A 15,673-nucleotide genomic window follows, 5' to 3' on the forward strand; every position below is an offset into this window, starting at 1 on the left:
GCACAAATGCACACATATATGTCCACTTCGTTTTTAGGCAATAGCCCAGCGGGATCAGGCTGGGCACAAAGTTGGACCCTCAGGGGAGTGGGTTAAAGGCCTAGTTTCCCTTTCTTAAATGGAAAATGCTGTGAAGCTAACATTGTAATTTCTCTTGTAATCAGAAAGGAGAAATAATAGCTTTGGGATTCAGTTCTTTTATGAACTCTTTGGTCAACTATGTAGGTAGTGTGACTTGCAGTAAGGAAAATTTAGCCAGCACTTGGATGAGCTAAGCTGGGCTTAGGACACTATATAATTAAGGGATGTTAGCAAAATGTTTCTACAGGAGGATGAGGGGAGAAATGGCTGGCCCTGACTTGGGACCAGCCCACATTCACCTTGGGAAAGTGAAGGGAATAATGGAGACAAAGCTAGTGGTGGAGAATAAATTATTTCAGAATGTTTGTTATCAAGAGAGTTTGAATCTTTGTACCTTGTATGTGGATAAATAGGCAATGAGTAGAAAAGCACGGTGCAATAACTCAAATGATAGCTTCATGTCAAAGCTACTGATAAGTATATGCAATTTTAACTTCATTTGATTGCAGCAGTAGGACAAGCGAAAACTGAAATACAATAATTTTCAGGATTTAAAAGTTTAAAAATTCAAGCTGCATAGTATCTTAGAATGGAGCAGTGAGGACAATGTCATTCTTGTAATGGCAAAAAAAACATGAGTCATGCAAAAATGGTTAGTTAATGCTTAGATTCATAAATTGATGCTCAGCTGTGACAAAGATCACCAATATATTCTACAAGAAAAGAGAATATAACATATTTTTAGGAGGTATCCTGTACATGAGGAAAAGTGTTCCATTTAATTTTGGGTTCTTGTTTCTATAAAAATAAATATGGTGAATCAATATAGGATTGATGGTGCTGTTGAGAACATTTGGTTATGTGACTCATGCTTTAGAACAGCACTTTCCTATCAGGCAACTAGCCAGAGATCCTCCTACTGCTGGAAAATGTGTTTATTCAGAAGACAGGCTTTAATTAGATAGGATCATGCAGCTTGCTAACTCTCCATCTTTAATTTTCCAGGAGCCATTTCCTCATCATAAGGATGCAGTAGCCATAATTATTCCAATCATCCAAAAGAGAAGACTTTAAAGTACAATAGTTAGCCATCAAAAAGAGAAGGCTAATATCCAGTTATGAGAGCATTTTCCCAAGGTAAATATTCCTTTTGTTCTGGATAGATGTATTTTTGCCTATTCCTACCCTTGTTGGGCTCCATTTTCTTGCCCTTGAATAGCTAAGTTCTCTCCTAACTGTTCTGAATTCAATAATTTTCTCTACTCCAGAAACCTTTCCAGCTATTTTTAAGCTCTAGCCAAATTGACTACATTGCCTAAATAAGTAAAAAGATGGCACATGAAATAAAAATGCCCAGCAAAAAATTTGGAGAACTCTCTCATGATATGTGGAATTTTAATAGATGTAAAGTAAAAAAAAAATTGATTGTCAAATATTTGGGCAATTAGAAGCTAAATGAACAAAATTTTTTGCTTTAGGATTTATCAGTGTGTTTGCTCTACTGATATATGTAGGCACGTTTATGAAGCAGGTTCACAGTGCACTGGTTACCAACTTGTCTGAGTCTGGTGAGGCCCAATACCCACACACACACAGCAAGTTGCATGAAGTGAGTTTATTATATATGGATGGGCAGCAAGAGACAACAGAATTCTAGTATTCATTGCCAGCTCATCCCATAAGCCTCAGGAAAGCTGCCTGGGGTAGATGGAGTCTTTACAGCATGTGCCCCACTTGCATCACAGCTGGTGGACCCCAAAAAGCAGCCCATCCTGGGTAACATGACATGCTGGGCTAAAGTATTGAAGGACATCCTGTTTCAGGGTTGGGGGTAGTGGGGAACTGGAACAGAGCCCAGACTGTTCCAGCCAATTTCCTCCTTATCTCAGGATTTTGCATTCTCAGCACATACTGCAGTTATTCTTGAGAACTACATGAGAAAAAGGGAAGAGAACTGGATTGGGTCCCAGCCACCTGGAAAGCTGTCCAGCATCATTGGCATTAGACTTCCTGGTCTTTCCACCTCCATGATATTTTCATGGGAAAAGGGAGTATGGGGGAAGGAGTTTTCTCATTTGAGTAACTAGTAATATTACCATTTTATTTCAAAACCATCATAAGATCATACCTTCCCACCATGTCTCCTATTAAAAAGTTTGAAAATGGCTTCATGATTCCCACTGTAAAGGAGAAAGAAAACCTGATTCCATATGACACACAGCATACATTAATCCTATGTTAGTAAAAATAAACTAGGCAAATGGGGGTGCCCAATCTCTAAGTTTTAGCCCCTCAGCCTTTACTTTGTAGATACTTTGATGATATAGTCATAGCCCAATGGGCTAAGAATTCTTCATTAAATTTTAACATTTTGGGGGGATTATACATGTAAATGAAAATAAAGTTGCTTATTTGACATTATTTTTTAAACTGGGGCATATAATATTTAACTATTGATTATTTGATTGGTGCATACTGAAAACTATAATCCATATAAATATTTGGCTTTAATCCATGCTATCATCTCATTTGCTAAGCCTTAGCTTAAGCTACTATCATCTCTTTCCTGACAATTGTAATCATCTCCTGTTAATCTCCTTGTTTATACCCAGGTCACATTACAGACTTCTTCACCCAGCAGCCAGGGGGATTAATTTAAAGCATAAATGAATCCAGACCATGTTCTTTGCTGCTCTGAATCATCAAATGATGTCCTGTGGTATGCAGAATTCAAAGATGGCCCTCAGATTTCCACACCCTCATGTAAAACATCTTGTATAATTATTTGGAAGAATAACCTCTTGAAGGTTAACGGGACTTGCAAATATGATGGGATTTCATTCAAGATTGTTACAGTATATCACAAAATGGATTTTGTAAATGTAATTAAGGTCCCAATTCAAACCTTGCCTTCAGCTAATTAAAAGGGGCATTATCCTGAGCAGGCCTGAGCTAATCGAATGAGCCCTTCAGAGAGATCCAGGTCTTCCTGGAGGTCAGAGAGATTTGTTGTCAGCAAGATGTTCCCCTGCTGTCCTGGAAGAAAGCAGCCATGTTGATGGAAGGAGGGGAGGAAGAGACAGTTGGCAAAGATCTGAGAGCAGCTTCTAGGAGCTGTGAGTGATCCTTGGCTGACATCCAACAAAAAGATGGAGACCTCAGGCCTACAACCACAGGGAAATGAATTCTACCAATGACCTGAATAAGATGGAAGAGCACCCCAAGCCTCAGATGAGAACGTAGTCCCTGCCAACACCTGGCTTGTAGCCTGGCCAGACTCTGAACAGAGATGCTTGCAATGCCATGCTAGATTCCTGACCCATAGGAACTGTAAGTTAATCAATTTATGTTGGTTTAAGCTTTTATGTTTGTAGTAATTTGTTATGTAGAAAAATAATATACTTTCTATCTCTAACAGAAGAATATATGCATGGCTTTAGTAAGGATTTTGGATTTTATTCTGGGATCTGGCCTTCTCTTTGTCATCATCTTCTGTTCTGTCCATTGTTCACACAGCTTTAGCCATACTGCTCTCACAGCTCTTAGAACACTGTGGTGTGCTCTTGCCTAAGGGCATCTGTTCTTATTGTTTCCTATTCCTGGAGCCCCCTGCACCAGGGCATCCACGTGACTTCCTATCACACATCATTCAGATGAGTGAGAATAAGCTATCTCGTCTAGTCAGGATAGGCGGGGTTTTTGTTGTGCCAATAAATAATCCCCAAATCTCAATGACTTAAAATAACAAAAGTTTGTTATTCCTTTTTCCTATATGTTTAGTATAGATCAACAAGATGGCTCTCCTCAGACAGGCACAAGGGTCCCAGGCTGATTGAGGCTTCGCATCTTGTAATGGAGTTTTTAAATTAATGTTAGCATAGTATATATTTCTCTATCCCTTTACTCTCCTGGATCCCATTACATTTAATCTATTTGTGTCTTTATATTGAAAGTGGGTTTCTTATAGACAACAAATAGTTTGGTTTTTTCCTTTTTTAAATGCACTCTGACAGTTTCTGTCTTTTAATTGTTATATTTAGATCACTGACATTTAAAGCAATTATTGGTATAATTGAATTAATATCCATCATTTTGTTACTATTGTCTATTTTTGACTTTGTTCTGTTTCTTTTCCTTTTTTATATTTGTCTTGTATCTTCTTCTGCCTTCTCTGCTTTTAATATATGATTTTCTCAGCATATCAATTTTATTATTTTTTAACTTTCTTTAGTAATTTTCCTTGAGTTTGCAGTATACACTTATAACTAATACAAGTCCACTTTTAAGTAACAGTGTGTCACTTCATGGGCAGTACAAGTACTTTATAGCAAAATATTCTGAAGTTCTTCCTCCCACTCTGTAATATTACTGCCATTCATTTATCTATAAGCTACAATTACTAAATATATGGTCAATATTATTTTAAACAAGACTTTTTGTTAAATTCAAAATAACATATTTTATTGTACCTTTATTACTTCTCTAATGTGCTTCCTTTTTATGTAGATCTGGGTTTCTGACATATTCTTTTCCTTCTTTCTGAAAAATTTCTATTTTATATTCATTGGAAAGTAAGTCTACTGGTGAAAATTTTCCTCAATTTTTGTTTGTCTGAGAAAGTCCTCATTTCTCCTTCACTTTTGAATGATAATTTGATAAAATACAGAATTCTAGAGTTTTTCTCCAACACTCCAGTCTCTTCTTGCTTAATGCCTGTGTGGTTTCTGAAAATAAGTCCAATATGATTATTGCCCTTGACCCTCTATAGATAGGATGTTTTTCTCTTTGGCTTCTCTCAAGATTTTTTCTTTGTCTTTGATTTTCTGCAGTTTGAATATGATAAATGAATACACACACACACACACACACACACACACACACACACACACACAGAGATGTAGGGGTGTGTGTGTGTGTATTCTCCTGCTTGGTGTTCTCTGAGTTTTCTAGATCTTTGATTTTGTGCCTATCATTTGTTTGGGAAAGCTCTTAGTCATTATTGCCTAGATTTTTTCTTCTGTTCTCTCTATTCTCTTTCTCATATTCCCATTATGCATATATGACACATTTTGTAATAGTTTAACAATTCTTGGATATTCTGTTCCATCTTTTTCTATTCTTTTCTCTTTTTGTATTTTACTTTTAGAAGTTTCTTTTGACACTTTCTTCCTGCTCATGATTCTTTCCTTGGACATATCCAGTCCATTGATGAGCTCTTAAAAGACATTTTCATTTATTATAGTGTTTTTGATCTCTAGCATTTACATTTTTTCTTAGAGTTCCCATCTCTCTGCTTTTATTACCCATATGTTCTTGCAGGTTGTACACTTTTTTCCCTTGTAGCCCTCAGCATATAAATCAAAGTTTTAAATTCCTAGTCTGATATTCCTACATCCCTGCCATGTCTGCATCTGTTCTGATGCTTGTTTGGTCTCTTCAAACTGTTTTAGCAAGCCTTGCAATTTTTTTATTGTAAGCTAGACATGATGTACTGACTAAAAGGCACTGAGGTTAACTCACTTTTAGTGAAAGGTTTATCTAGTTAAGAGGTAGATTGTATTTACTGTTGGCTGTAACTGTAAGTGTTGGAGGCTCAAATTTCCTTTGTTCTCATTTTCTCTCCCCTGTTGCCTTTGCGTTTCCTTAGAAACTTCTAAAATAAGGTCAGAAGCATGCAGTTCTTTCCATTGTATTCCCCTGTGTTATATGGCAGCCCTGTTGATATGATGGCAAGGTGTGTGGAGAGAGGAAGCATTCTCTAACTCTATGCTTTGGTCTCAGTCCTTTAGTGAGCTCGTGCCTGTGCAAGTGCTTCCCAGTCTCCCTTCCTTTTAGTTGATGTGGGAAAGATAAAGGGGTCTGGGGTTGGGTATTTCCATTTTTCCAGGTCAGTTAGGATTCTGGTAAAGCCTTAGTCAGTTAGGCCCTGGTAAAATATGTTCTCTTGAGGGCATGCCTTGTTAATAAGAACAGAAGGCTCTGAGTATATTTCAAAATAGCTACTCTCTTCTTCCTCTGCAGGAAGCACCAGAGGATTTTTTCTTAGATATTCTCTGTGAAAACCTGGTGAGTCCTGTAGGTAAAATTCCCTGAAATGTGGAGTGCCCCTAAGATTGAGCTTTGCTGAAGTTTTTAACTCTAAAACTTGCTTACGTTGTGCCTCCGGCAATTCCATCAATTACCATTTAGGTTTCCCTGCCCCAGTACTGGTTCCCATGGAGATTTCTACACCTTCTGTAAGTTGTGGTTCTCTGTATCACCTATCTGTATCACCCTGTCTGGGGACAGGGATTTGCCCTGTGACCTCAGTTTTCTGAAGGATCTAAAAATAGTTGTTGATTTTTAGTTTGGTCAGCTTTCTTCTTGCTGAGTGGACAGGAGGAATGACTTGCAAGATCCCTTCCTGCTGGACTAGAAACCAGAAGGGGTAATACCACTATGGGACTGAAAGCTTTGACACAGCATGGGGAAACACCTTAAGAGAACTGCACATTGGCTCCTAAATTCCTCAGGCTGATAGTGACACATCATTTCTATTCATATTTCATTGGCCAAAGTAAGTCATATGGTCACATCCAATTTTTAAAGTGTGAGTAATCTAACCCTCCTGTGTTTGTTGAAAAAGAGAACCAGAAGTGCTGGGGAACATTATTAAAGTTGAGCAGAGGACTCTATATAGGGTATTGCTAACTCAATCTACTACTTTGCTTTCTTGTCATATAATATTTTCTCCCTGGCATTTGACAATACAATATTTTACCATAGGATATTACAAAGAAACCTATTATGCTAGATACTCTATTTGTTGCTTGTCTCCCCACTCCCATCTACACCAATGTGAGCACCATAGGAACAGGAATTTTGTCTTTATCCACAAAATAATATCCCCACTTTAATGCCCTGAACACAGGATATTCCAGGCTCTGTACACATTGCGTGAATGACTTAGCGAATGTTCGTTTGTTTAAACCCCAAGAACCCTGAAAGATAAATTCTTGCTTGAATTCACTATAATAGCCAAATCAGGCACAGAAACTATCTCTATGACCAGAATGAAGCTTATAGAACTTGTGAGGAGCCTTTGTCACACTGGCTGGGGGCATCCTTTGCTATCAGATAGCAAGGAGAGAATGAAAATGCCTCAGAAGTTCCTTAGGAATACGGTGCTATTTTAAGGCAAAGGCATATACAGCCTAAGGAAATATGAGATTGAAAATAAGCTTAGAGTTTTAAGTAATGCAGGCAAAAAGTGTCAATAACTTGAAAAACGGACAATACTCAATTTAAAAATCTTCCCATCTCAGTTTTATGTTGATAACCAAGGATACGCAGCTTTCATTTCTCACTAAAAAGCAAAAAGCTAAATCATGTCTTGAATATGAAATGTGGATGCGGTGCTTGGAACATTCTCCTTCTCAAGGAACAGGTCTGCCAGATCCTGGGGTGCTTGAAATGCATGCTTCCTGCTGGTTCAGTCTCACCCTCTTTGTGCTTCTTTATGCTTATTGTTCACTCTGAGCTTAATGAGTGCATTCAGGCATGTAATGAAGAACAACACTATCACACAAACACTTTATTGAAGTCCAAAGATATGGTGGTTTTATCAATTATATTATTCAGTAGAGTAAATTTGCAATTTATTTAAAAATACATCAATTGGGTGACATCTGGAACACTGGTGCATTGACACAATATTAGCAGCCATGCTATAAAAGAAAGTCTTAAATGGATGGCATTTTGTTACAGTGAGTGTAGTTTTTGTCTCTCTATTTACTAGAGGAAATAGATGAGAGCAACGTAATTGTGAATCACAGGTCCTTCCGGTGTGAAATTTATCCTAACTAAGCTTAAAACATTTGATAGCCAAAGGCATGAGCCTCCATGGCAAATAGTTCTCATTTTCACCTCTGCTAGCCTTGGTTAATGGAATGAATATATGACTAGAGGGCAGGTGAACCCTGCTAGCTATCCAAGAGTAACTTGATCTAAGCAATTCACTTGTCTTATTTTTTTTTTATCTTTCTTTTCTTTTTCTTTTTTGGTTAATTTTTATGTATTTATTTTTATTATTGCTTTTTTATTATACTTTAAGTTCTGGGATACATGGGCAGAACGTGCAGATTTGTTACATAGGTATGCATGTGCCATGGTGGTTTGCTGCACCCTTTAACCCGTCATCTACACTAGGTATTTCTCTCAATGCTATCCCTCCACTAGTCCTCCACCCCGCAACAGGCCCCAGTGTGTGATGTTCCTCTCGCTGTGTCCGTGTGCTCTTATTATTAAACTCCCACTTATGAGTGAGAACATTCAGTGTTTGGTTTTCTCTTCCTGTGTTGGTTTGCTGAGAATGATGGTTTCCAGCTTCATCCATGTATCTGCGAAGGATATGAACTCATCCTTTTTTAAGGCTGCATAGTATTCCATTGGTGTATATGCACCACATTTTCCATATGCCGTCTATCATTGATGGGCATTTGGGTTGATTCCAAGTCTTTGCTATTGCGAATAGTGCTACAATAAACATATGTGTACGTGTGTCTTTATAGTAGAATAATTTATAATCCTTTGGGTGTATACCCAGTAACGGGATTGCTGGGTCAAATGATATTTCTGGTTCTAGATCCTTGAGGAATCACCCCACTGTCTTCCACAATGCTTGAACTAATTTACACTCCTACCAACAGTGTATAAAAGTGTTCATATTTCTCCACAACCTCTCCAGCATCTGTTGTTTCCTGGCTTTTTACTGATGGCCATTCTAACTGGCATGAGATGTATCTCATTTTGTTTTTGATTTGCATTTCTCTAATGACCAGTGATAATGAGCTTTTTTTCATATATTTGTTGACCACATAAATGTCTTCTTTTAAGAAGTGTCTGTTCATATCCTTCACCCACATATTGATGAAGCTGTTTGTTTTTTTTCTTGTAAATTTGTTTAAGTTCTTTGTCGATTCTGGATATTAGCCCTTTGTCAGATGAATAGATTCCAAAAATTTTCTCCCATTCTATAGGTTGCCTGTTCACCCTGATGATAGCTTCCTTTGCTGTGCAGAAGCTCTTTAGTTTAATTAGATCCCATTTGTCAATTTTGGTTTTTGTTGCAATTGCTTTTGGTGTTTTATTCATGAAGTTTTTCCCCATGCCTGTGTCCTGAATTGTATTGCCTAAGTTTTCTTCTAGGATTTTTATGGTTTTTAGGTCTTACCTTTAAGTCTCTAATCCATCTTGAGTTAATTTTTGTATAAGGTGTAAGGGAAGGGATCCAGTTTCAGTTTTCTGCATATGACTAGCCAGTTTTCCAACACCATTTATTAAATAGGGAATCCTTTCCCCATTGCTTGTTTTTGTCAGGTTTGTCAAAGATCAGATGGTTGTAGATGTGTGCCATTATTTCTGAGGCCTCTGTTCTGTTCCATTGGTCTATATATCTGTTTTGGTAGCAGTGCCATGCTGTTTTGGTTACTGTAGCCTTGCAGCACAGTTTGAAGTCAGGTAGCATGATGCCTCCAGCTTTGTTCTTTTTGCTTAGGGTTGTCTTGGCTATATGGGCTCTTTTTTGGTTTCCTGTATAATTTAAAGTATTTTTTTTCTAATTATGTGAAGAAAGTCAAGGGTAGCTTGATGGGGATAGCATTGAATCTATAAATTACTTTGGGAAGTATGGCCATTTTCATGATATTGATTCTTCCTATCCATGAGCATGGAATGTTTTTCCGTTTGTTTGTGTCCTCTCTCATTGCCTTGAGCAGTGGTTTGTAGTTCTCCTTGAAGATCTCCTTTACATCCCTCACAAGGTGAATTCGTAGGTATTTTATTCTCTTTGTAGCAACTGTGAATTGGAGCTCACTCATGGTTTGGCTCTCTGTTTGTCTATTATTGGTGTATAGGAATGCTTGTGATTTTTGCACACTGATTTTGAATTCTGAGACTTTGCTGAAGTTGCTTATCAGCTTAAGGAAATTTTGGGCTGAGACAATGGGGTTTTCTAAATATACAATCATGTCATCTGCAAACAGAGACAATTTGACTTCCTCTCTTCCTATTTGAATAGACTTAATTTAATTCTCTTGCCTGATTGCCCTGGCCAGAACTTCCAATACTATGTTGAATAGGAGTGGTGAGAGAGGACATCCTTGTGTTGTGCCGGTTTTCAAAGGGAGTGCTTCCAGCTTTTGCCCATTCAGTATGATATTGGCTGTGGGTTTGTCATAAGTAGCTCTTATTTTGAGATACATTCCATCAATAGCTAGTTTATTGAGAGTTTGTAGCATGAAGGGGTGTTGAATTTTATTGAAGGCCTTTTCTGCATCTATTGAGATAATCATGTGTTTTTTGTCATTTGTTCTGTTTATGTGATGTATTGTGTGTATTGATTTGCATATGTTGAACCAGCCTTGCATCCCAGGGATGAAGTGAACTTGGTCGTGGTGGATAAGCTTTTTGATGTGCCGCTGGATTGGGTTTGTCAGTATTTTATTGAGGATTTTTGTATTGATGTTCATCAGGGATATTGGCCTGAAATTTTCTTTTTTTGTTGTGTCTCTGCCATGTTTTGGTATCAGGATGATGCTGGTCCCATAAAATGAGTTAGGGAGGAGTCCCTCTTTTTCTATTGTTTCAAATAGTTTCAGAAGGAATGGTACCAACTCCTCTTGGTACCTCTGGTAGAATTTGTCTTTGAATCCGTCCTGGACTCTGCTTGGTTGGTAGCCTATTAATTACTGCCTCAATTTCAGAACTTGTTATTGGTCTATTCAGGGATTTGACTTCTTCTTGGTTTAGTCTTCAGAGGGTGTATGTGTCCAGGAATTTATCCATCTCTTCTAGATTTTCTAGTTTATTTGTGTGGAGGTGTTTATAGTATTCTCTAATGGTAGTTTGTATTTCTGTGGGTTCAGTGGTGATATACCCTTTATCATTTTTATTGTGTCTATTTGATTCTTCTCTATTTTTTCCTTTTTTAGTCTTGCTAGTGGTCTATCTATTTTGTTAATTTTTTCAAAAAAAAAAAAACCAGCTCCTGGATTCATTGATTTTTTTTTTTTTGAAGGGTTTTTTGTGTCTGTATCTCCTTCAGTTCTGCTCTCATCTTAGTTGTTTCTTATCTTCTGCTACCTTTTGAATTTGTTTGCTCTTGCTTCTCTAGTTCTTGTAATTGTAATATTAGGGTGTCAATTTTAGATCTTTCCTGCTTTCTCCTGTGGGCATTTAGAGCTATAAATTTCCCTCTAAATACTGCTTTAGCTGTGTCCCAGAGATTCTGGTATGTTGTGTCTTTGTTCTCATTAGTTTCAAAGAACTTTTTTATTTCTGCCTTCATTACGTTATTTACCCAGTAGTCATTCAGGAGCAGGTTGTTCAGTTTCCACGTAGTTGTGCAGTTTTGAGTGAGTTTCTTAATCCTGAGTTCTAATTTGATTGCACTGTGGTCTGAGAGACTGTTATGATTTCTGTATTTTTCATTTGCTGAGGAGTGTTTTACTTCCAATTATGTAGTCAATTTTAGAATAAGTGCAGTGTGGTGCTGAGAAGAATGTATATTCTGTTGATTTGGGGTGGAGAGTCCTGTAGATAACTATTAGGTCTGCTGGTCCAGAGCTGAGTTCAAGTCCTGAACATCCTTGTTAATTTCTGTCTCATTGATCTGTCTAATATTGACAGTGGGATGTTAATGTCTCCCACTATTATTCTGTGGGAGTCTAAGTCTCCTTGTAGGTCTCTAAGAGCTTGTTTTATGAATCTGGGTGCTCCTGTATTGGGTGCATATATATTTAGGATAGTTAGCTCTTCTTGTTGCATTGATCCCTTTACCATTATATAATGCCCTTCTTTGTCTTTTTTGATCTCTGTTGGTTTAAAATCTGTTTTTTTTTTTGTTTGTTAGTTTTGTTTTTTTGTTTCTTTGTTTGTCTTGTTTTTGAGACAGAGTCTTACTCTGTCACTAGGCTGGAGTGCAGTGGCGTGATCTCAGCTTACTGCAACCTCCGCCTCCAACATTCAAGTGATTCTCTTGCCTCAGCCTCCTAGGTAGCTGGGACTACAGGTGCATGCCACCATGCCCAGCTAATTTTTAGACTTTTAGTAGAGACAGGTTTTCACAATGTTGGCCAGAATGGTCTCTAGCTCTTGACCTTGTGATCCGCCCATCTTGGCCTCCCAAAGTGCTGGGATTGTAGGCGTGAGCCACTGTGCCCGGCCTAAAGTCTATTTTATCAGAGACTAGGATTGCAACCCCTGCTTTTTTTGCTTTCCATTTGCTTGGTAAATATTCCTCCATCCCTTTATTTTGAACCTATGTGCATCTTTGCACGTGAGATGGGTCTCCTGAACACAGCACACTGATGGATCTTGACTCTTTATCCAATTCTCCCATCTGTGTCGTTTAATTGGGGCATTTAGCCTGTTTACATTTAGGGTTAATATTGTTATGTGTGAATTTGATCCTGTCATTATGATTCTAGCTGGTCATTTTGTCCATTGATTGATGCAGTTTCTACATAGTGTTGATAGTCTTTACAATTTGGTATGATTTTGCAGTTGCTGGTACCAGTTTTTCCTTTCTATATTTAGTGCTTCCTTCAGGAGCACTTGTAAGGCAGGCTTGATGGTGATAAAATCTGTCACCATTTGCTTGTTTGAAAAGGATTTTATTTCTCCTTCTGCTTATGAAGCTTAGTTTGGCTGGAGATGAAATTCTGGTTTGAAAATTCTTTTCTTTAAGAATGTTGAATATTGGCCCCCACTATCTTTTGGCTTGTAGGGTTTCTGCAGAAAGATCTGCTGTTAGTCTGAGGGGCTCCCCTTTGGGGGTAACCTGACCTTTTTCTCTAGCTGCCCTTAAAACTTTTCCTTCATTTCAACCTTGATGAATCTGACAACTTTTGTATGCTTTATGAAGTTCTTGGGCTATGTTTTTCAGCTCCATCAGGTTATTTATGTTCTTCTCTAAACTGGTTATTCTAATTAGCAATTCCTCTAACCTGTTTTAAAGGTTCTTAGTTGCCTTGCACTGGGTTCGAACATGCTCCTTTAGCTTGAAGCCATTTGTTATTACCCACCTTCTGAAGACTACTTCTGTCAGTTCATCAAACTCACTCTCCATCCAGTTTTGTTCCCTTACTGGTGAGGAGTTGTGATCCTTTTGAGGAGAAGAGGTTTCTGGTTTTTGGAATTTTTAGCTATTTTGCACTAGTTTTTCCTCATCGTCATGGATTTACCTACCTTTGGTCTTTGTTGTTGGTGACCTTTGGATGGGGTTTCTGTGGACATCCTTTTTGTTGATGTTAATGCTATTCCTTTCTCTTTGTTAGTTTTTCTTCTAACAGTCAGGCTCCTCTGCCGCAGGTCTGCTGGAGTTTGCTGGAAGTCCTCTCCAGACCCTGTTTGCATGGGTATCACCAGTGGAGGCTGCTGAATAGCAAAGATTGCTGCCTGTTTCTTCCTCTGGAAGCTTTGTCCCAGAGGGGCACCCACCAGATGCCAGTCAGAGCCATCCTATATGAGGTGTCTGCCGACCCCTGCTGGGAGATGTCTCCCAGTCAGGAGGAACAAGGGTCAGTGACCCACTTGAGGAGGCAGTCTGTACTGGTAGAGCTAGGATGCTGTACTGGGAGAGCTGCTGCTCTCTTAGAGCTAGCAGGCAGGAACGTTTAAGTCTGCTGAAGCTGTGCCCACAGCTACCCCTCCCTGCAGGTGCTCCATCCCAGGGCGATGGGAGTTTTATCTATAAGCCTCTAACTGGGGTTGCTGCCTTTCTTTTAGAGATACCCTGCCCAGAAGGAGGAATCTAGAGAGGCCTCTTTTTCCTTTTAATAAAATATTTTATGGAGTTTTCAGAGCATGCTCATATTCATCTCATCTGATCTTTACAACATCTCAGTGAAGTTAGTTAGTCAAGGGTTCTCACTTCCATTTTTAGATAAGGGACACATGGTTCTTGGGGAGTTGAGTGGGATGGGGGGCTGGGGTTTTGACTCTAAGCCCTATGCTTTTTTTTTTCATTATAGTGCAATGATACTTTAGGCCTCAGTTTCCTTACTTCAAACTAATGATACATATACCTAGTTTGCCAACTTATCAAGTTGTTGTAGGAATGACAAGACATTGCTGAGTTTTAAGAACTATGACTAATCAAAGCCATATGTAATTGTGAAATAATTTTCTTGCTTTTGTCAAACCCAAGGGCTCCTTTTTTCAGAGCAAAAAGTCTTCCTCAACAGAAAATGGCCAAAACTGATGCATGTGTACAAAGTCCTGGAATTCCCCATGTGAAAACATTTAGGAATAAACTCTCTTAAAGAAAAAATGGAAGGTCATTAAAAAGCAACCAAATAGTAAATCCGATTTGGCTTCATACAGAGACTGTGATCAAATTTATTTTTTAATGATGAATGATTGGTTTGCTTGAATGTAGTTCTATTTTCTCACTCATTGATAAATATTGCCCTCTTTTGAATTAGTTCTGCTATATAGGATTATGATTTTTAAGAACAGAAGTACAAAAATAAACAGATATTTTATATTCCAAAATTAGTTATGACCAGAGCCTTGTTTTCAAAATATAGAGCATAAATTAGAGAACTTTTCCAGTAAAGGACCAGAAATATGGTCTCTGTCAATTCTCATGTCTACCATTGTAGAGTGTAAAAATAGCCATGAGAAATATATGAGTGAATGGGTGTGTTCCAAAAAAGCTTTATTTATGAACACTAAAATGTGAATTTCATAAAATTTTCATATGTAATGAAATACTATTTATTTTTTCAACCACTTAAAAATGGAAAAACCATTCTTAACTTATGGTCATACAAAAACAGATGATGGGCTGGATTTGGCCCATGGGCCATGTTCAACACTAAACTAAAGCACCAAACACTCATTGTTGCTGGAGACACTGCTCAGTTCCAATGATTCTTGGAGCTGGAAAAGCATTTCTAGGGAGTTTTTTCTCACAACACAAATTTTCATCACTAATGTCAGCAAAAGCAATACTTTAAAGCAGGGATCTAAAAGTTAGTTGGTGATCTTGTTGTAAGAAAAGTAGAAGTATTTCCTTGTCAGTAAGTTAGATATCCCAGCTTACATTCAAAAGAGAAAGATTATTGAGCATAATTTAGCATAGAGCTGGCAAAATCTTGGAGCCAAGGCTTTAACAATCTCACAGGGCTTAGTGCATTTCCACTCTCAATTTGGTGCTCAATAAGTTTCTGTTGAATTAATTGGAATTCCCACGAAGTACCTAAGTTTTTGCTTATAATGTAGAATGAAGTAAATATAGACTATAATTGTCTGTTTAGAAGAAAAAGGGTTAATGAAATGAACCTTTTAGTAGCACTCTTTACTGCCACTTGATGAAGGTTGGTTAAGAAAGACTTAAATGACAGTGAGGTTTTACAAAACTGCTGGCAGTAGGGCAAGGTGTGCACAATATCTAAATGATTAGCTATTATGAGCATGATAATACCCATGACTAAGCTAATTTGTGGCTATAAATTGGATATTTATGGAACCTGTTAAATTATTTCAGATCTCCAGTGTGTAATTCAATCACAATGAAGCAGCTAATTATTGCTATATCCTATTATCT

At 37.9% G+C, this 15,673-nt stretch overlaps 1 protein-coding gene across 13 annotated transcripts in view; it reads left to right on the forward strand.

The window, feature by feature from the left end:
* The window catches only part of LOC103889957 (putative uncharacterized protein encoded by LINC00269), a 377,157-nt gene that overhangs the window by 248,862 nt on the left and 112,622 nt on the right, over positions 1 to 15,673 (forward strand). For all 13 annotated transcript variants that reach the window (XR_010136003.1, XR_008522802.2, XR_010136001.1 and 10 more), the window contains 2 exons: positions 1,087 to 1,218; positions 2,694 to 3,411. The gene's annotated coding sequence lies outside the window, so the exon portion shown is untranslated. The remainder of the gene's footprint in view (positions 1 to 1,086; positions 1,219 to 2,693; positions 3,412 to 15,673) is intronic.

The sequence above is a fragment of the Pongo abelii genome, chromosome 11 (genome assembly GCF_028885655.2).
Source record: "Pongo abelii isolate AG06213 chromosome 11, NHGRI_mPonAbe1-v2.0_pri, whole genome shotgun sequence".
Classification (NCBI taxonomy): domain Eukaryota; kingdom Metazoa; phylum Chordata; class Mammalia; order Primates; family Hominidae; genus Pongo; species Pongo abelii.